The sequence below is a fragment of the Panthera onca genome, chromosome B3, assembly GCF_046562875.1.
Source record: "Panthera onca isolate mPanOnc1 chromosome B3, mPanOnc1 haplotype 2, whole genome shotgun sequence".
In the NCBI taxonomy this organism is placed as follows: Eukaryota; Metazoa; Chordata; class Mammalia; order Carnivora; family Felidae; genus Panthera; species Panthera onca.
The window spans coordinates 23,982,064-24,002,742 of NC_138344.1; the positions used below are offsets into that span (position 1 = coordinate 23,982,064).

Sequence of the window (20,679 nt, forward strand, 5' to 3'; positions counted from 1 at the left end):
TTTGAAATTGTGTCTCTTAACTTCAAGGAATTTTAAATTAATTATCAGTTGTCTCGAATATGGGTTTAGCACTTCAAGAATCCTCTATTTTTGTCATAGTACATCAGATCCACGAATTTTATCATTTAAATTTAGAATAAACAGAAAATTTCAAGTGTCATAAAGTCACAAAAAGCAATCTTAAAAAATAATCTTCAATGTTATTGAATATACTGATGGGAAAGAATTTACATAATCAAGTTTAATACAATTATATTCAAACTGACAATTCCTGAGCAATGACACAAAATCCAACTTTTTTCTGTCTTATATAGCCATAGGGGGCCCATTTAACCATACTGAAATAGATGTGCAAATGAGGAAGAAACATTCCTACCCAAATATTAAGAGTTAGTTACTTCGGAAGTCCCCAAATATATCATTACATAAAAATGAACCTACAGCATTTAGGACTTGGCAATCCCCAGTTTCCATACTTTAGATTTATATGATTATTAAATGATGGGGCACCTGGGTGGTTCAGTTGGTTGAGCGTTGGCTCAGGTCATGATCTCACAGTTTGTGAGTTCCAGCCCTGTGTCGGGCTCTGTGCTGACAGCTCAGACCTGGAGCCTGTTTCAGGTTCTGTGTCTCCCTCTCTCTCTGCTCCTTCCCCACTCGTGATCTCTCTCCCTCTCTCTCAAATAAATAAACATTAAAAAATTTTATATGGTTATTAAATGAATACCTTCAAATATTACTAGTGAAAATGTGGATTAATTCAATTCTACTTCTATGCCTTAGGTTTTACCCTTATAAAAAGTTCTTATGTGAAGATTAAAATGGTGCCATTATGAAACTAAAAGAGATTTATTAAATACTATATTTATAAGTAAATATAAAATTGACCAAATTGCAAACCTTATTTGTATAGAAATGCTGAAATGTTGAAGAACATATTTAGTGCTTTGGGACAATTGCAGAAACATGTAATTAAGATGCAAACAAGATGAAATAAAAACCTAATGCAGGATACAGCAATAGAGAAAATGGAGAATGGAGTTGGGAAAGAATTTGGAACTGGCCATCCAGAAATGAAATCCTGTTTCAAAAAAATAGCTAAGGAATTTTCATAAGCCTTCACTTGTATAACTGAACAACCAGTTATTCAATAACTACAGTATATACTTAATAGTACTGAACTACAAGATTTCACCTACTTAGGAAAACCAGATGTTTGGCAGGATACTACCTCTGGATTGATAAATAGTGTTGTAAAAAGAGTAATCATATTATAGAAAAAGGTAAAATTTGGCGACTAAAGATTGAAACTCCTGAAAACCAAACTAATAAAATTAATTTTACAAAGAAACATAAATTTCTTCTATATGTATGTGAATCTGATATGCTAGATGGGTGCCTAAACTTCAACTGAAGCAATGAAACATTGAAATCAACTTATTTGGCTGAAACAGTCTACGTGCTTATAAGTGGGTAATGATTTATTTAAATTACCAATAATTCCAGAGATGCCTTGGTGGCTGAGTCTGTTAAGCTTCCAACTTCAGCTCGGTCATGATCTCCCAGTCCGTGTGTTCAAGCCTCACATCAGGCTCTGTGCTGACAGCTCAGAGCCTGCAGCCTACTTCAGATTGTGTGTCTCCCTCTCTTTCTGTCCCTCCCCCACTCATATTCTGTCTGTCTCTCTCTCTCTCTAAAAAATAAACATTAAAAAATTAAATTTATAAATATATATTTATATAAACATTATATAAATATATAAATATAATTCCTAATAGTTTTACACATTTGGGTTCCATGCTTGGCTTTTTTGGTGTCTTATAGCAAGACATACTTCTAAGAGTTAGATATTTGTATTATAAGAGGTGAATGGCTTACTTTGGTGACAGATTAATTCCACATAAGTCACTGGACTAGTAAAGATTCATCCTCAAGCAGGGTTTATTCATTAGTCAATCTGGATATTGGGGTGTTCTTATTGAATTACTGGTCTACTTAATGTGATCCTATGACAAAGTTTTTACTTCTTACCTGAATTTGATGTGATTAATAGTGAAGAAAATTTTGACTCATTGGTATCCAGATCTATATTTGATACTTATCTGGGTGTCTATGTGACTAAAGCAATATATTTTTAAGCTTAAATGATATTCTAATAGTGGCATGTTGTTTTAAAGTCACTGACGAACTTTTAATAAACAAAGGATCCTGTCAACAATGATAACGATGTGAAATTAAGTAATTTTCTATTTGTATTAAACCTAAAATTGATTCTACTAATGAGAAACATAGATGAATTTCAGCTTTTAAATATTATGTTAATGTCATATTTTCAATATAGTAAGTTGTATGCTATGAATTATGGAAACTTCTTGGAAATGAGTACTATTCCCAGTGACCTAATACTTTTTTGTAAATACTGTTTTACGTGGCTTCAAGTGTGTCATTTTAGAAGAGTTCATGTGCAATGGACCATGCCAAATGATATTGTTATAACATCCTTTGAATTTATATATGTATATATATTAAATTACATATATATGTATATATATGTAATGATAAGTGGAATGCTGTGTTTTTCTGACACTATGAGCGGCTTTCCAAAGAAACCTGCATTGTGTAATTCATGTGTAAGATGATCAGTATTCTACAACCTCTGTAATAGGTCATTATTTTGAGTACTGACCAAATTGTATCAAGGAAAAGCTTTCAAGAACCATACTCCAAGAGAGACTTAGGTTTATGCGTTGATACCTGTCCTGTTCCTGTACACCTAAAATCATCATTGCAGAGAAAGAGCACAGTTTGGCCTTAAACTTGGGGGAATTAATATAAGTCAGGTGCCTAGCACTGAATATATCAAAACTCCTGTCTGAATCAGTACCACAATTGTCTGGTAAACATCTTCAGGTATGAGTGTATGTATGCACTAGGAATGTCATAGCTAGGGTCAAAAGTGAGAACTTCTTGTCTTCAAGAGTGATGATGACTGAAAGTCATGATCAAAAAGGTTATGATAAAGACAAACTCATCATAGGTGAAGGTGAAATTCTGGGATAGGATTGTCGGAACATGTTGGAACTCATTACTTTTCTCTAGGCATTTTATCTGGGGCTTGAGACAAGGAATTCTTGAAGGAAACTCATGTTACCCAATCCTGTCCATGCGCTCAAAAGTGAAAAATAAATGTTCCTTCTATAAACTTTGTTTCAGGGATTTATAATTCTTAAGAGCTGGGAACATTCAAGATTCAGTCCTTCCCTGTTTTTCTTTCAATGTGTCTTTGAGTAAGACATCTTACCAAGGGTTGAAACACTGCATTGATAGTATATTTCTGGTTTTCTTTGGTCACAGATATATGCCAAAAAGCAATTGACTGGAGAAGATGCTCTTCTAGGGCATACAAGTTTACACATTACGTAACTTGGATAGAGATATGGATTTTTTCTGAATAAGTGACTGATAAATGCAATGTGATTTTATTACAAAATCTTTTGTTTGAACTTGAAATTTATATTGAAATTGAGAAAAAATAGATCCACTGGTTCTCAGTACAATGTTAATATTCTCATTCTACATACAACATAAAATCAATCTCTGTAATTTTATGGGATTTTAACTGCTTTGGGTTACTTTGGAGTCATTGAAAATTTTTCTATATCTGAACTACTATTAAGTAGTTCTACTGGTTATAGGACTAAAATTTGAAACTTAAAATTGTGTGTATTCATGAAGAAACACATATAAGAATTCCAGATCCTGATACGATTCCATTATTACATACAATAAGGATATGCAACAAATGATGCTCGAAGTTCTAATTTACACTCTGAATTGGCTAGTGTCACCAAACCAGCATTATGAATTATTATTCTCAATTTAGTGACTATCTTACTTGAAGCACTCTCAGGAAGAAAACTACTTTTTTACTGAAAATTTATTGAAAGGATATGAGACTTTTTTTGTGCTCTGGTTCTCACTCCATTTTGCAATTTTCTTTGGCCTAAATATACAAGTAAACATATGTACACTAATTATTGTATTTTCCTTGTTCTGCTTTTGTCAAAATTGTGACATTTAAGAGAACTCACAACATAATGGCTTATTGGTCATGATCTGAAATGGCTTATTGGTCATGATCTGAAAACTCACTTATATAGTTCCAAAGAATTCATAAAATGGTCACAATTTCAATCATCCTGACCTCTTATTAGGTTTTCATGTGGCTGAAAGAATACGATTTTATGTGAATTTATATGCAATGAACCATGGCAAATACTCTGACATGAACTCTTGACTGGATAGAATATTATTGGCCAATGGATATCTCCCATGTTCACAACCACCACATGAAAGTTTATCCCAAATTAAGAAACCTGTATATATTGTCTTTTTTATGCTTAGTAAATGAAAGATGCATGAATTCTGTAAGAGGTCATTTTTGCAGATATGGTCATAAGACTTCCTTAACATAGAGCATGGATAAATCACAAGCCCGGGACAGATGTAACAATATGTTTTGCAATCTATCTTACAACTAACTACACAGATAATGACTTTGAAAAAGAGCACTGTTTGCTGCCACAGAATGAAGCTATGTGAGTCAGGTGTCCATGATGGTATATGACAAAAGTCATATCTATTTTGGCATCACAAATTACAAAATCTATATCTGATAAACATATACAGGTCAAAGCATATACATGGGTAGGTAATGCCATAGCTAGATCAAAATTGAGAATTCATATTGTCTTGAAGAGAAATTATGACCTAAAAATCATGCTCAATAAAATTCCAATGAAGCCCAATGTAGTCAATAATGCCAAAGCAAAACGTTGAAGTTCCATATTTCCTTTGTAGAGTAATGGGATTTGGTTCTTCAGGCAACCAGTCCCTTCAGGGAATCTCTTATATAGGTTTCATGTCAACAACACATCCTCAAGTTTAAGCTATATTTGGTGAACTATATTTCATCACAAAAAGCTATTCTTCAGAGCATCCCTTAGTTATATTTTTATCATTGTGTTATTCAGTTAGAAATTTTGGAAAGAATTGTGCTGTTTCATTAAAATCTGAAGTGATTGAATATGTTTGGTCATAGATATAGGTGACACAGAAAATTGGATACAAAAAGCCAGACTTGAGATAAATAAGTGACTCTTTTCAAAAATGTAAATACTGTAGAGGGTTGATTTATGCCTGGAAATCAGCCCATTGGAATAGTACCCCTGCAAACCTTTTAGCTATACCTAAAATGGATAAGATTCCAAATGGATGAAATGTTTCCTCCACTACCCCTCCACCACAGAAACATTACCATCTGTCTGTGCACAGATTGAAAACTAACCATAATACATTGATACACTGAAGAGATAATAACTTCTGGGATCTTCACTGCATACTCAAAAGAAAGTCCTATAAGGAAGGATCATGGCCATGACATCCAAAAAGTGAAATGCAAGAATTAATCTGCCAATTGGTATTGGCTAAAAAAAACTGTTAAGTATTCAGATAACTACATCGTGACCCCTGAGTATTATTAGGTCTTTAAAATTTCAATTTAAGGAATTGTGGGTTATTGGTGATGACAGTTTTTCCTAATTGGCCCTTTAATCTGTTTGATTTTGCCAAATGAAACACAAGCTTCACATTTGACATTCTTCTCAAGACACAAATCCTTTAGAAGCTGGCACCATAAAGGAAAAAGATTTAAAAAAATTAGGAAGAAAAATTTATCATATATATATATATATATATATATATATATATATGATATTGAGATCTTTGAAGCTTTGTTCAAAGAAGAGAAATAAAGATATATATTACAAAGAAAACCTTTTGCATTACTGATTGGAAGATCTTGATAACAACATGAAAGAGGAGTCTGAACAAAAAGAATATGTCATTCAGATCATGGCCTAAAAAGCCTTATGCAAGGGTTTGTCTCAGTGATGGGTATTGAGGACATTTTCAAGCCTCTGGCTATCTGTCTCAATAAAACTAATTCTACATGATTTTATAGGGTCATTTTATGAGTGTTCATGGCCAATAGTCACGCCCAATTATCCACATACGAGTACTGCTGTCTAGACAAAAAAAAAAGCCATAAACTTGATTTTACCAGACACGTCCTGAACTCTTTTCCAATCTAGAAACTTATTTACAAGGACTTCTCTTCGATGTTGAATCAATGGTGCTTAGCATTTTCATAAGCTAAATTTAAATGTATTTCTTAGAAATTAATTAATTAACAAATTTATTTTGTATTGATTCATTCATTATTTTATCCATTAATACTGGGTGAATCATGGAATTTCAGACTTAAGATAACAATCCCCTCAAGGCAATCCCTTGTGGTGTACAATGTCTATAAGATTCCATGTACCTCACACTTGCTTATATTTTAGGCTTTGTTTCATGATCCATGATCCATGATACAAAAGAGCCTTTATTTGGAATAATTCTATAGTTTTTTCCCTCCTTGTGTCTTCAGGTGAACGTTTTGTCAATGGTTAACTTAATGATATGAAGTGAGATGATGCCTTTGATGATAGATACAGGCCACAAAGTACATGGACAAAAGGAGAGGCTCACCTAAAGGCAATAAATGTTTGACTCATTTTGGAAAACTAAATAGTAGAGAGTTGATTTTCTTCCTGAGTGAAACCCTACAAGAAAGAATCTCTAGAAAGCATAACTTTGTCATTTTCAAAGAAATAGGTAATGTGGCAGTGGAGGATATCATTCTTTCATGGCCACTGGGAAACATGGCACAAGTAAGTAGGTGTTCAGGTTGAAGAAAATATCTCAAATACACTTCAAAGATGATAACAGTTGGAGTATGCATTCGAATCTCAGAACACTTCCCCTAGAAAAGGCTCCAACTATGGTGTTCAGAGGGTAAGATGCAAAACTTTACCACACCCATGGATCTTAGTTGCAGGACACTGAAGAGGATTCAGATAGCTAACTTGTGACTCCACAGATTGATAAAACTTCCAATGACAATTTAACAAATTGTGGGTTATTGGTATTGCTAGCTGTTCATGATGAGAACTCTGACCAGCTAAGTTTCACCCAAGAGGGCACTAGTTTTCATACCATTTGAAGAATTTATTTGGGGAAAAGTTATGTCTTAAAGAATGGACAATCAAGAATACAAAAACTCTGTCAAAAATACTTTCATAGATATAAATTAAAAATTCTTCAGAATCATTAAATCAACTCCTTCATGAGATCATGTTTCTTTTATGAAATAACTGGAACCATACACCTGGATTATGAAGTGTTGTTAGCACTTCATATGGATGAAGTGTTAGCAGGATATGGAAGACAATATAAACAAAACATACATGGCTTTTGAAACATGAACTGGAAGTTCTAGTGCAGGGATCTCCCTAGATGATAGGGAGCAAGTATCTTTTAAAGACTTCAGATGTAGGTTTTCCAGAAAACCAATTCCATATCAATTAATAGTATCATTTCAAGAGTGATCCCGAACAATATTAAATTACTGCTCCAAGAAAATCAAATATAAGCAAGAAAAATTAATGAGCCATAAAAGTAAAATTATGAAAAACATAGAGAGTTTACAAATAAAGAATTCAAAGTCTGGGCCTTTGAATGAGTATAAATCTATATATATAAATGAAGACTATTTTCATATTTAACATTTATTTATGAATGAAGGTACATATGGATTTGCTAAAGCATTATAATTATACATGAATTTATTGATTTAGTCTAAATAAATTCATTTATTATGTAATTAATGAAGGTGTAAGAAATATAAAACAAAAATGGCACATATGGGAAGGTGGCTTTGACAACTGTCCTACTTCTCTCTACACAGAACACATCCTCAGATGAAGATTCCCCGCCCCCATATGCACATATGTCAGCTTGGCTCCAGGAATAGGCACAAACTCATGTGGCACCCGGGTTTCCTGCTTTCCAGAAACCATCTCTGGTAAGCATGTTCAGGTGGGAGCACATGGACATGTGGGGAGTGCCTTGGTCAGGTCGATGATAAGAACTTATATTGTCTTTAAGACAGATGATGACCTAAAAATCATATGCAATAAAATCATACTGAGGCTCAGTAGAGAGCAAAATCATGGGTAAGAATCCCAGGATGACATGTAGCACTCAGAGAGTGATAGAATTTGAGGATTGAGATTACCAATCCCCAGAGGTATCCCCCTGTGTCCATCCACTGTCAGTGGGATTCCACATTCCCAAGATATGCTCATGCTGTAGGCTTTGTATGCAAACACATAGTTCCTCCCAAGACACCTCATTTGGAGCTATTCCTTAGCACCATTGGTCTTCTTGTGTTTTTCAGCGGGATTTCATGACCAGGGTCTCATCGTTGTCTCCACCATGTGAGGTGAGTGAATGCATCTGACCAGAGACAGAGGCTGCAGAAGACATAGGGTGCATGGGGAGGCTCTCTTCAGGGCAATGCTTGACTTTTAGTCAGGATGGAGACATTCATGGCCATCACATTCTTTGTGACCATCAGCCCTACACAGTAGGAGGTCAAGAAAGTGAAACATTATCATTGCACCTGAAAGGTATCTTAATGTCCAGGGAGGACAATTCTCCTCCATTGGAACACAGGCCACATTAATTTGTATCAGTTTGTGCTCAGCGTGAGGCCAATATTGCTAATGCACTTCAGAGACAGTACTAGATGGGCATTGAAGCCTCATGCAGCATCCAGCAGGGCAAGGGACCAGCCCAGGGCATCCAGAGAGAGTGGTGCAGGAATATAACTGGGGGGGGGGGGGGAGTCTTCTTACCTGGATGACATTAGACAGAATTCTAATAGCAGAAAGATGGCACCTGAGAAGTGCTTAATTCTTCCCCAGGTCTAGAGACATAGCTGTATAGACTAGGTCCTGTGTAGTGTTCCCCATCTGCTCGCTGGTCATGGCTTCTAAGCATAATGGGTCCACTGGTCTCTTACCAATTGATGTGGAGCAGTTCCTGCAGATGCCATCTTTGTGGGTGGCCAGGACCCTGGGAAGAGCAAAACCACTCTAGCATGTATGTTACTACAAGTGAGGTTGAGAATTTTGAATAAGATGGTCATGACTCCCCCATGAGATCCCTTCCTATATGCACCCTTCCACCAAAGAGGAAGGGTATGATTACAAACCATACTAGCATCTCTCCCTGAATCACATTCACCACCAAATCATGAAGAGAGAAGTTGGTCTCAGCAGGGACATATAGGCATTGCTCTTTGAAGATGTGGATTGTGATAGGATGCACAGCAGGGCACTCTATACCTCAGAAAGACATCTGTCAGGCAGGGTCTAGGGCAACACTTTGCCTGAATGGAGGACAGTGGGCAGCTTTTCAGAACTCCATGTACATGAATTCCTAAGAAAGCATTTCATAGTGCTTTATATCCTGGCTCCCTGTGTCCCCAGAAGCCCTGTGCCCAGGCCAGGCTTCAACATAGAGCTCATTCCTAGGAATAACGAATGCTGTGCTCTACATACCATGGCCCTCAAATTTGCATGCCACATTCAGGAAAGCAGTGTGCCGGGACTGCTCCTCAGTTGTACATAAATGATGCTCACCCCCCTGTGTGAAAACTCAGAATTTCATTGCTGTGGGTTCAGCTATATGGGTAGAGATCCTTCTGCACTGTGCTGGATACTTCTTGTCTTCAATCATTACATAATGGATTCATGTGTTGAGACATAGCATTCTGCAAATGGAACTAGCAGGTGTGGGCCAGAAGGGCAGAAGGAATGCATAGGGTGTTTTAAAAGCTGAAGTATCTTTTGAACACAAACCACATACCTATATGAAGATGTCACAGCAAAATATATATGAGCTTGTCCCAGCTTCAAGAATAATCCCAACTCAAGACATGCCACACATCCCACCCTCCAGAAACTATCTCTTGTAAGCATGTTCAGAAGGGGGGACCCAGACAAGTGGTGACTGCCTCAGTTGTGTCAATTATGAGAACTCATAATGTCTAGAAAAGACATTATAACATAAAAGTCATCCTAAATAAGATTATGATGAGGCCAAATGGAATGGAAAATCCTGTGGCAGGATCCAGGGGATTCATGTGGCCAATGGAGAGTGATGGATTTATGACTTGAGATGACTGATCATTTGACTCCTGGGTTTGGCTCTTCAACGTCCTTAGGCAACCAAATGTCCAGACATGCTCATGATGTGGGGCTTTGTATGCTGAACCATAACTCCTTGGCCTTTTCATGCAATAGACAATTTAGATGGTGCCTTGCCCAAAGAAGATCAGAGCTCCTCTTCCATACACACTCTTGCCAATAAAGTTCACAACTTTGGAAACCAGGAAGCATCTCTCCATAAGGCCCCACTGGACTGATGGTCAGGAAGAAATGAGTGGACACTGCACTCCTTGTTAGGAGATGGTGATGTTGATGGAATGCACACCAGGCCATTGGACATACCAGGTATTTTCTGTGGGTCTCCATATGGAAGCATCTGGGGAGGAGTTTTGCCTGCCAGGTAACTGTTGGTCAGCTCCCCAGAGATCCACTAAAATTCTTGCTGAGGAGGAATTATATTCCATGGTTCAATGGGCTTTGATTACCATGTCTTATACAGACCTGGCCAATCCCAGGATGCCAAGCCCACCCGTTCCTCAAAAGCCAAAGGCCAAGCCTACCAGCCATTGCTTATGATGCTGTATGCAACATGATCAAAAAAAACTGACCCATTCATTTGGAGAGAATGTGTAGCAAGAATGCTGCTTAGTGGTGCATGTGCAATGCTCAGACACATGTTGGGGCCAGTTTTCCCAAGATAGCATATACACATACAGGCTGAGGGCTTTGGATGCCAGGCTGCAGCACTCCCGCCACCCCTCAATCCTTGCTGGAATCATAAAATGAGTCAGGCCCCATGAATTCAAGTATCATGCACATGGCCCACCAGGTCAGGGCCAAAGGGGAAGGGTATTGTCATAGCTTCCCTACCTTTCTCTATACAGACCCCATGCCCAAACAAAGATTCCACCTGGCATACGGTGGGAAATTGGCCCAATATGGGAATAGGCCCTGAGCCAGGTGCCCAAACGGCCAACCTGTGCTTCATAAACGATATCTTGTAAGCAAGTTGAGCTGGCAGAAAGAAGACAGAGGCTCGTGGGGACTGCCTTGGTTGGGTCAATGATGAGAACTCATATGGTCTTGAACAGAGATGATGACATAAAAATCATGCTCAATAAGATTACACTGAGGCCCAATCGAAGAGACAATCATGGGGTGGGATCCAGGAGACCATGGGGCACTTGGAAATTGCAGGCAAATTGGGCTTGAGGTGACCAATCCCTCGAGGCTCCCAGTGTGGCTCTCCCCAGGCTTGGGGGCTTGAACGTGACCAAATTGGGCTCGTGCAATGGTGATTTGTGTGCTCGTAACTAGTTACTCTGGATACACCTCATTTGCAGCCTTGGATTAGCTCCCTTGGTGTCCATGTGTCTTTCAGTGGAACATCATCGTGACAGGGTCTCGAGGCAGTACCAATAAGAAGAGGTGAGTGCAACCCTGTGCTGATACACTGAGGCAAGGGATTGTGTGATCCTCCAAGGGATCCTCTTTCCTGCCAGCCTGTAAGCCATGTTCTCCACTGTAGGAAGGCTGTCAGGTTGATGTCAGAATCACTGAGGCCCTTGGAGGAATGCGAGGTGCGGCAGTGGGCATTGGAGCCCCCCCCCCCGACCCACGACCTCCTCCGGGAAGAGTTCCCACCAAAATTTCACGCAATGGGCGATGGAGGAAGATGCTGGGACTGGGGCTACCTGGCTGGACACTAGACAGCTTTGGCATAGCACATAGATGGTATCCAAAAATTTCTGGAAACATGGACTGGACCACGGGTGGCATTCGGGCTCCTGACTCCTAGATCTTCACCATTGGCCATGACTTATGGATTCATGTCCTTATGGGGCCTGTGGGAATTCCCCAAACTGGATGGCGCTTGGCCTGATGATAGCCTTTTGGTTGGTGCCATGAGCCAGGGCATGCTGGGGTTCTTGTGGCCCAATTCCCAATGAAGTTGAAGTCACTGGGGAACCATGGTAGCCCCTCTCCTAGCGATAACCTTAAGTGCAAATACAGGAAGGGACGAGGTGTCCAAATGGGAGACATGGAGCAGCGCTGGTTGGGGATGGTGATGGACACTGGCGGGATGCATGCCACGCCCCAGGGCACCCAAGGAATTTTTGTGTTGGGTCCCCGGGGCAGCATCTGTGACCTGTTCTGGGACACCATGCCCACCCATCCATGGCAAAGCCCAAGGCTGGTCCTGCCAGTGATGTCCCAGGATTCTGCATGTGCCAGGCCCACAAAGGGGTGTCCCAATTGCACTGTGAGGGGTCATGTGTGGCTGCCCATGTGCCTGATGCTGCAGCCTCCATGATCAGTTTCTGTGGGGCTCTGATTTCCCTGGTGTCCAGTGGAGCCACAGAGGCTGAGGGACTTGGCGCCATGCTGGAGCCTTCCTTCCTGCCATCCCAGGATTTTTGCTGGTGTCATGAATGCAGTCCACCACCACTCATTCTGAGCTCTCTCCCAATGGCAAAAGGTGAAGTACGATGGGGAAGTGCATTCTCATGGCTGAGCTGCATCTTTCTGCACAGAGCCCGTGACAGGACATAGAACCCACCTGGTTCAGGGAGGGTAGATTGGCCCAGCTTCGGGAATAGGTCCCAAGCCAGAAGAAAAATTGCCAACCTCCGCTTCACAATCTGTGTTAACCATGTTGAGCCGGAGGGCTGAAGACAGAGGCATGTAGGGACTGCCTTAGTTGGGTCAATAATGAGAATTCATATGGTCACGAACAGAGATGATGACTTAAAAATTATGCTCAATAGGATTCTGCAGAAGCCCAATGGAGGCCATTGCACTGAGGTACGATCCTGGAGAATCCTGTGGCTCTGGATTACCACTGGACCCAGGGGCTCGAGGTGACAAATCCCTCCAGGTTACTGAGGGGGTTCTTCTTGGTCTATGGACCTCCACATGCCTAAGACCTGCTCTGGCCCTGGGGTGTTGTGTGTCCATCACTAGTGCTTCTCGACTCATCCCTGGGAACCCAACTAAGCTCCCTCAGCATCCTTGTGTCTTTCAGTGGGACGTCGCTTTGTGACCACTTTCTCGCCATTGACCCCACCATGGGAGGAGAGTGGATGCCTGTGTGAGTACCCGGAGACCCAGTGCACATGGGCATTTGGCGAAGCTGACCTCAGGGCAAGGCAAGCCATCTTGTGGGACTGGGGCTCTAACATCGCCCCAGAGAGGTGGCGTGTCCTTGAAACTCTACCCTGGACAGTAGGCTGTCTGGAAAAAACTGGTCACCTGTGACACCTGAAAGGGATGCCACAGTCCCCCGTGGGATCCTCTTAATTGACAGACCATAGGCTACGTTTTCCAGTGTGGGATGGCTCTCAGGTTAATGTCAGAATCACTGACTCCCTGGGAGGCACCAGAGTTGCTGTGGTGGGCATTGCAGACAGCCAAGGCAACCGACTGCAGGGAGGGATTCACCCATTTTCCTCACAATGGGCATTGGAGGAAGGGGCGGGGCCCGGGGCTTCATGGCTAGACACTAGAACTTTTGGAATAAGGGGTAGAATGTATCTGGAAAATGCTGACAGCTTGCCCGGACCCAGAGTGTCACGTAGGCTCCTGGCTCCAGGTTCTTCACCATTGGCCCAGTCCAATGGTCGTGTGTCCTCAAGGGGCCCATGGGTCATCTCGCAGCTGGATGGGGCTTTGCCTGACAATGGCCCTTGGGTCGGTGCCCCTGAGTCCCAGTGAGGTTGAAGTCGCTGGGGAAATGTGCTGGCCCCTCACCCTTCCCTCACTGTAATCTCAAAGACGGGAAGGGATGGGGTTTCCGCACAGAAGTCATGGAGCAGCGCTAATGGAGACAGTGTTGGATGCTAGTGGGATGCCCATCAGGCCCTGATGCCCCAAGGGATGTTGGCATTGCATTTGCGTGGTAGCGTTCGTGGGCCCTTCCGGGGCCCCATGCCCGCCCATTCCTGGCAAAACTCAGGGCCACTGCATGAAAGGAAGGCCCAGGATTCTGGCTGCAACCTACTCGCCAAGGTCTGTCCCAATCACGCTGCGAGAGGACCTGTGCCTGCTGTAGGAGCCTCCATGCTCAGATTCCTGTGGGGTTCTGAATTCCCTTTTTTCCAGTGGAGCCACAGAGTCTGAGGGCCTTGTGGACACTCTGCAGCCTTCCTTCCTGCCAGGCCAGGATTGCAGAATTGTGTCATGAATGCAATTCCAGCCCCGCACATTCTGAGATCCCTCCCATTGCCACAGGTGAGGTCTGAGGGGGAAGGCGTTTGTCATTGCTGACCTGCCTCTCTCTGCACAGATCCCACACCCTGACCGAGATCCCACCTGGCACATGGAGGGGAATTTGGCCAATCATCTGGAACAGACCCCAAGCCAGGGGCTCTCATGGCCACCAAAGACATCACATTCCATTTCTGGTAAGCATGTTGAGCTGGTAGGTAGAAAGCAGAGGCGGGTGGGGACTGCCTTGGTTGGGTCAATGATGAGAACTCATAATGTCTCGAAGACAGATGATGACCTAAAAATAATGCTCAATACGATTAAGCTGAGGCCCAATGGAGGGCACTGCACTGAGGCGGGATCCTGGGGAACCCTGTGGCCCTGGCGTAGCACTGGCACCTGGGGCTCGAGGCGACTGATCCCTCGAGGTTCCCCAGTGCTGCACACCCAGGACTCTGAAACTCAGCACACCTAAGACATGCTCCCGCCCTGGGGTGTTGTGTGCCTATTACTAGTGCTTCCCGGTACTCATCCCTGGGAAAGCAACTAAGCTCCCTCGGTGTCCTGGTGTCTTTCAGTGGGACGTCGTCTTGGCGACCAGGGTCTCACCATTGAGCCCACCATGGGAGGAAAGTGGATGCCTGTGTGAGTACCCGGAGACCCAGTGCCCTTTGGCGGATTGGTGAGGCTGCTCTTGGGGCAACTTCAGCCATCTTGTGGGACTGGGGCTTTGTCCTCACCCCAGAGGGCTGGCATGTCCCTGAAAGTCTGCCCTGTGCTGTGGGCTGTCTGGAAAACACAGGTCACCAGCGACACCTACAAGGGATGCCATTGTCCCCCGTGGGATACTCTTACTTGACAGCCCATGGGCCACATTTCCCAGTGTGGGTGGTGCTCTGGTTGATGTCAGAATCACTAATGCCTTAGTAGGCATGCGAAGTGATGCGGTGGGCAATGCGTACCGCCAATGTGACAACCTGTGGGTAAGTGATGTGCCCAAATTTCACATTATGGGCTTTGGAGGAAGGGGCCGAGTCCGGGGCTACCTGAGTGGACACTAGACAACTTTGGCAGAAAGGTTAGACGGTATATGAAAAATGTTGGCAGCATGGCCCAGACACCAAGTAGCATGCGGGCTTCTGCCTCCGGATTGTTCAACATTGGCACCGTCTGATCGTCGCGTGTCCTTATGGGGCCCATGAATCATCCCACAGCTGGATGAGGTTTTGCCTGACAATGGCCCTTTGGTTGGTGCCACAAGCCAGGGCACGCTGGGGTTCTTGACTTGTGACCCCGTGTGCCAGTGACTTTGTAGTCACTGGGAAACCATGCTGGCCCCTCACCCTTACCTCACCATAATCTCAAAGATGGGAAGGGATGAGGTGTCCCCACAGGAGCCATGGAGCAGTGCTGATGGAGATGGTCTTGGATGCTAGTGGGATGCTGGACAAGGCCCTGATCCCCCAAGGGATCTTGTCATTGCATTTGCGTGGTAGCGTTCGTGGGACCTTCTGGCACCTCATGCCCGCCCATTCCTGGCAAAATGCAGGGCCGGCCCCTGACACCCAAGACCTGGGATTCTGCCTACCAAAGAACCGCCAAGGTCTATCCCAATCACACTACGGGAGGACCTGTGCGTGTGGCCTGGTGCCTGCTGTGGAGACCTCCATGCTCAGATTCCTGTTGGGCCCTGAATTCCCTTGTTTCCAGTGAAGCCACAGAGGCTGAAAGCTTTGTGGACACACTGCAGCCTTCCTTCACGACAGGCCAGGATTTTTCTGGCATCATGAATGCAGACCCAGCCCCGCCCATTCTGATATCCCTCCCATTGCCACAAGGTGAGGTCTGATGGGGAAGGTGTTTGTCATTGCTGACTTGCCTCTCTCTGCGCAGATCCCGCAGCCCAACCAAGAACCCACATGGTGCACAGAGGGGATTTTGGCCCACCTTCGGGAACAGGCCCCGAGCCAGGGGTCCTCATGGCCACCCTGTGCATCACAGACCCTCTTTAGTAAGCATGTTGAGCTGTGGGTAGAAGGCAGAGGCAGGAGGGGACTACCTTGGTTGGGTCAATGATGAGAACTCATATGGTCCCGAAGACAAATGATGACCTAAAAATTATGCTCAATAGGATTACGCTGAGGCCCAGGGGAGGGCACTGCACTGAGGCAGGATCCTGGGACCCTGTGGCCCTGGCATAGCGATGGCACCTGGGGCTTGAGGCCACCAATATCTCGAGGCTCCCCGTGGGGCTCTCCTGGGTCACTGGGCCTCCGCGCGCCTCAGAAATGCTCCTGCCCTGGGGCATTGTGTGCCCATTACTAGTGCTTCCCGGGACTCATCTCTGGGAACCCAGCTAAGCTCCCTCCCTTTTCCAGGTGACTTTCAGTGGGACATTGTCTTGGTGATCATGGACTCGCCATTGAGCCCACCATGGGAAGAGAGTGGATGCCTGTGTGAGTACCCGGAGACCCAGTGACCTTGGGCCGATTGGCGAGGATGCCCTCTGGGCAACACCACCCATGTTGTGGGACCTGGGCTACGTCACTGCCCCAGAGGGCTGACATGTCCCTGAAAGTCTGCCCTGTGCAGTAGGCTGCCTAGAAAAAACTAGTCACCCAGACACCTGAAAGGGATGCCATGTTCCCCAGCGGGATCCTCTTCTTGACGGACCATGGACCACGTTTCCCAGTGTGGGAGGGTGCTCTGGTTGATGTCAGAATCACTAATGCATTAGTAGGCATGCGAGGTGCTGTGGTGGGTATTGCAGATGGCCATTGTGACCTCCTGCGTGGAAGCGGTACACCCAAATTTCACGCAATGGGCTTTGGAGGAAGGGGATGGGTCTGGGGCTACCTGCCTGGACACTAAACAGCGTTGGCATAACGGGTAGATTGTATCTGAAAAATGCTGGCTAAGGGTCCCAGACCTCGAGTGGCATGCAGGCTCCTGCCTCCGGGATCTTCAACATTGGCACTGTCTGGTGGTTGTGTGTCCTTATGGGGTCTGTGGGTCGTTCCGCAGCTGAATGGGGCTTTGCCTGATAATGGCCCTTTGGTTCGTGCCACTAGCCAGGGCACGTTTTGTTACTTGATTTGTGACCCCGACTCCCAGTGACTTTAAAGTCAATGGGGAACCATGCTGGCCCTTCACCCTTCCCTCACCATAATCTCAAAGACAGGAAGGGTTGAGGTGTACCCCCGGGAGCCATGGAGCAGCGCTGATGGAGACAGCTTTGGATGCTTGTGGGATACCCATCAGGGTCCTGATCCCCCAAGGGATTCTTTCTTCATGGTAGCATCCTTGGGCCCTTCTGGCACCCCATGCCCTCCCATTCCTGGCAAAATGCAGGACCGGCCCCTGCCAGCCAAGGCCCAGGATTCTGCCTGCAACCGACCAGCCAAGGTCTGTCCCAATCTCACTGCGGGAGGACCTGTGTCTGTGGCCTGATGCCTGCTGTAGCAGCCTTCATGCTCAGATTCCTGTGGGGCCCGAATTCCCTTGTTTCCAGTTGAGCCACAGAGGCTGAGGGACTTGTGGACACGCTGCAGCCTTCCTTCCTGCTAGGCCAGGATTTCTGCTGGCATTATGAATGCAGTCCCAGTTCCACGCATTCTGAGATCCCACCTAATGCCACAAGGTGAGGTCGGATGGGGAAGAGGTTTGTCATTGCTGAGCTACCTCTTTCTGTGCAGATCAGCGCCCCGACCGAGATTGCACCTGGCGCGCTGAGGGGAGTTTGGCTCAGCATCAGGAACAGCCCCCGAGCCAGGGACCATCATGGCCACCCTGCACATCACAAACCCTCTCTGGTAAGAATGTTGAGCTTGCGAATAGAAAGCAGAGACAGGTGGAGACTGCCTTGGTTGGGTCAATGATGAGAACTCATATGGTCTCGAAGACAGATGATGACCTAAAAATTATGCTCAATAGGATTACGCTGAGTCCCAGTGGAGGGCACTGCACTGAGGCGGCATCCTGGAGACCCTTGTGGCCCTGGCATAGCGCTGGCACCTGGGGCACGTAGCAACCCGTCCCTCGAGGCTCCCCAATGGGGCTTTCCCGTGTCTCTGGGCCTCCGCGCACCTAACACGTGCTCCCGCCCTGGGGCGTTGTGTGCCCATTACTAGGGCTTCCCGGGACTCATCCCTGGGAACCCAGCTAAGCTCCCTCGGTGTCCTGGTGTCTTTCAGTGGGATGTTATCTTGGTGACCAGGGTCTCCCCATTGAGCCCAACATGGGAGGAGAGTGGATGCTTGTGTGAGAACCCAGAAACCCAGTGCCCTTGGGCTGATTAGCGAGGCTGCACTTAGGTCAACACCAGCCATCTTGTGGTACTGGGGCTTCGTCCTCGACCCAGAGGGCTGGTGTGTCCCTGAACATGTGCACTGTACACTAAGCTGTCTGGAAAAAAAAGTTCAACCACGACACCTGCAAGAGATGCCACAGTCCTCTGCGTGATCCTCTTACTTGACAGCACATGGGCCACATTTCCCAGTGTGGGAGGGCACTCTGGGTGATGTCAGAATCACTGATGCCTTAGTAGGCACACGATGTGCTGTGGTGGGCATTGCAGACGGCCAATGTGACCGCCTGCATGGAAGCAGTGTGTCCAAATTTCATGCAATGGGCTTTGGAGGCAGGGGCTGGACCCAGGGTTACCTGGAAGGGCACTAGACAGCTTTGGCATAACGGGTAGACGGTATCTGAAAAATGCTGGCAGTGTGGCCCAGACCTGAGTGCCATCTAGTCTCCTGCCCCTGGGTTCTTCACCATTGGCACGGTCTGGTGGTTTCGTGTCCTTATGGGCCTCAGGGGTGGTCCCGCAGCTGGATGGGGCATGGCCTGACAATGGCCTTTTGGTCAGTGCCACCAGTCAGAGCATGCTGTGGTTCTTGATTGTGACCCCGAGTCCCAGTGAGTTTGAAGGCACTGAGGAACCGTGCTGGCCCCTCACCCTTCCCTCACTGTAATCTCAATGACAGGAAAGGATGAGGTGTCCCCATGGGAGCCATGGAGCAGCGCTGATGGAGACAGAGTTGGATACTGCTGGGATGTCCATCAGTGTCTGATCCCCAAAGAGATCTTGGCATTACGTCTGCGTGGTAGAGTTCGTGTGACCTTCCAGCGCCCCATGCCCACCCATTCCTGGCAATACACAGGGCCGTTCCCTGCCAGTCAAGGACTGGGATGCTGTCTGCCACCGACCCACCAAGTTCTGTCCTAATCACACTGCGGGAGGCCCTGTGCATGTGGCCTGGGGCCTGCTGTGGAGGCCTCCATGCTCATATTCCTGTGGGGCCCGAATTCCCTTGTTTCCAATGGATCCACAGAGGCTAAGGGCCTTGTGAACATGCTGCTGCCTTCCTTCCCGCCAGGCCAGGATTGCAGAATTATGTCATGAATGCAGTCTCAGCCCCACCCATTCTGAGATCCCTCCCATTGCCACAGGTGAGGTCTGATGGGGAAGGCATGTGTCATTGCTGAACTGCCTGTTTCTGTGTATATCCCCCACCCAAACCAAGATCTCACCTGGCACCAGGAGGGGAGTTTGGCCCATCTTCTGGAACAGACCCTGAGCCAGGGGCCCTCAGGCCACACTTTGCATCACAAACCCTCCCTGGTAAGCATGTTGAGCTGATGGGTAGAAGGCAGAGACGGTAGGGGACTGCCTTGGTTGGGTCAATGATGAGAACTCATATGGTCTCGAAGACAGATGATGACCTAAAAATTATGCTCAATAGGATTATGCTGCGGTCCAATGGAGGCCACCTCACTGAGGCGGGATCCTGGGGACCCCTGTGGCCCTGGCATACCACTGGCACATGGGGCTCAACTCGACCAATCCCTCAAGTCTCCCCAGTGGTGCTCTCCCCAGTCTCTGACCCTCCATGCGCCAAAGACATGCTCCTGCCCTGGGACATTGTGTGTCCATTACTAGTGCTTCCCGAATTCATCCCTGGGAACCCAACTAAGATCCCTAGGTTTTGGGTGTCGTTCAGTGGGATGTCGTCTTGGTGACCAGGGACTTGCCATTGAGCCCACCATGGGAAGAGAGTGGATGCCTGTGTGAGTACCCGGAGACCCAGTGCCCTTGGGCCTATTGGCGAGGATGCCCTCAGGGCAACACCAGCCATCTTGTGGGACTGGGGCTTCATCATTGCCCCAGAGGGCTGATGTCTCCCTGAATGTCTGCCTTTTGCAGTAGGCTGTCTGGAAAATACAGGTCACCCGCGACACCAGCAAGGGAAGCCATGGTCCCCCACAGGATCCTCTTGATTGATGGCCCATGGGCCTGTTTTCCCAGTGTGGGAGGGCAGACTGGTTGATGTTAGAATCACTGATGCCTTAG

General features: G+C 45.7%; 9 non-coding genes across 9 annotated transcripts; all 9 read left to right on the plus strand.

Annotated features, from left to right (window-relative positions):
- The first annotated feature begins 4,725 nt into the window (after positions 1–4,725).
- On the plus strand, positions 4,726–4,806 carry LOC132670572 (small nucleolar RNA SNORD115). The gene has a single exon (XR_009606803.1). It is a non-coding gene; the product is annotated as a small nucleolar RNA SNORD115 (small nucleolar RNA).
- Positions 4,807–8,019: 3,213 nt separating this feature from the next.
- Positions 8,020–8,100, plus strand: LOC132670570 (small nucleolar RNA SNORD115). Its single transcript, XR_009606800.1, has one exon. It is a non-coding gene; the product is annotated as a small nucleolar RNA SNORD115 (small nucleolar RNA).
- Positions 8,101–9,974: 1,874 nt separating this feature from the next.
- Positions 9,975–10,054, plus strand: LOC132670571 (small nucleolar RNA SNORD115). Its single transcript, XR_009606801.1, has one exon. It is a non-coding gene; the product is annotated as a small nucleolar RNA SNORD115 (small nucleolar RNA).
- Positions 10,055–11,177: 1,123 nt separating this feature from the next.
- On the plus strand, positions 11,178–11,258 carry LOC132670548 (small nucleolar RNA SNORD115). Its single transcript, XR_009606778.1, has one exon. It is a non-coding gene; the product is annotated as a small nucleolar RNA SNORD115 (small nucleolar RNA).
- Positions 11,259–12,824: 1,566 nt separating this feature from the next.
- On the plus strand, positions 12,825–12,905 carry LOC132670559 (small nucleolar RNA SNORD115). The gene has a single exon (XR_009606789.1). It is a non-coding gene; the product is annotated as a small nucleolar RNA SNORD115 (small nucleolar RNA).
- A 1,675-nt stretch (positions 12,906–14,580) lies between these two features.
- LOC132670555 (small nucleolar RNA SNORD115) lies at positions 14,581–14,661 on the plus strand. The gene has a single exon (XR_009606785.1). It is a non-coding gene; the product is annotated as a small nucleolar RNA SNORD115 (small nucleolar RNA).
- A 1,732-nt stretch (positions 14,662–16,393) lies between these two features.
- On the plus strand, positions 16,394–16,474 carry LOC132670549 (small nucleolar RNA SNORD115). The gene has a single exon (XR_009606779.1). It is a non-coding gene; the product is annotated as a small nucleolar RNA SNORD115 (small nucleolar RNA).
- Positions 16,475–18,195: 1,721 nt separating this feature from the next.
- LOC132670550 (small nucleolar RNA SNORD115) lies at positions 18,196–18,276 on the plus strand. The gene has a single exon (XR_009606780.1). It is a non-coding gene; the product is annotated as a small nucleolar RNA SNORD115 (small nucleolar RNA).
- Positions 18,277–20,006: 1,730 nt separating this feature from the next.
- Positions 20,007–20,087, plus strand: LOC132670556 (small nucleolar RNA SNORD115). The gene has a single exon (XR_009606786.1). It is a non-coding gene; the product is annotated as a small nucleolar RNA SNORD115 (small nucleolar RNA).
- Positions 20,088–20,679: the final 592 nt, after the last annotated feature.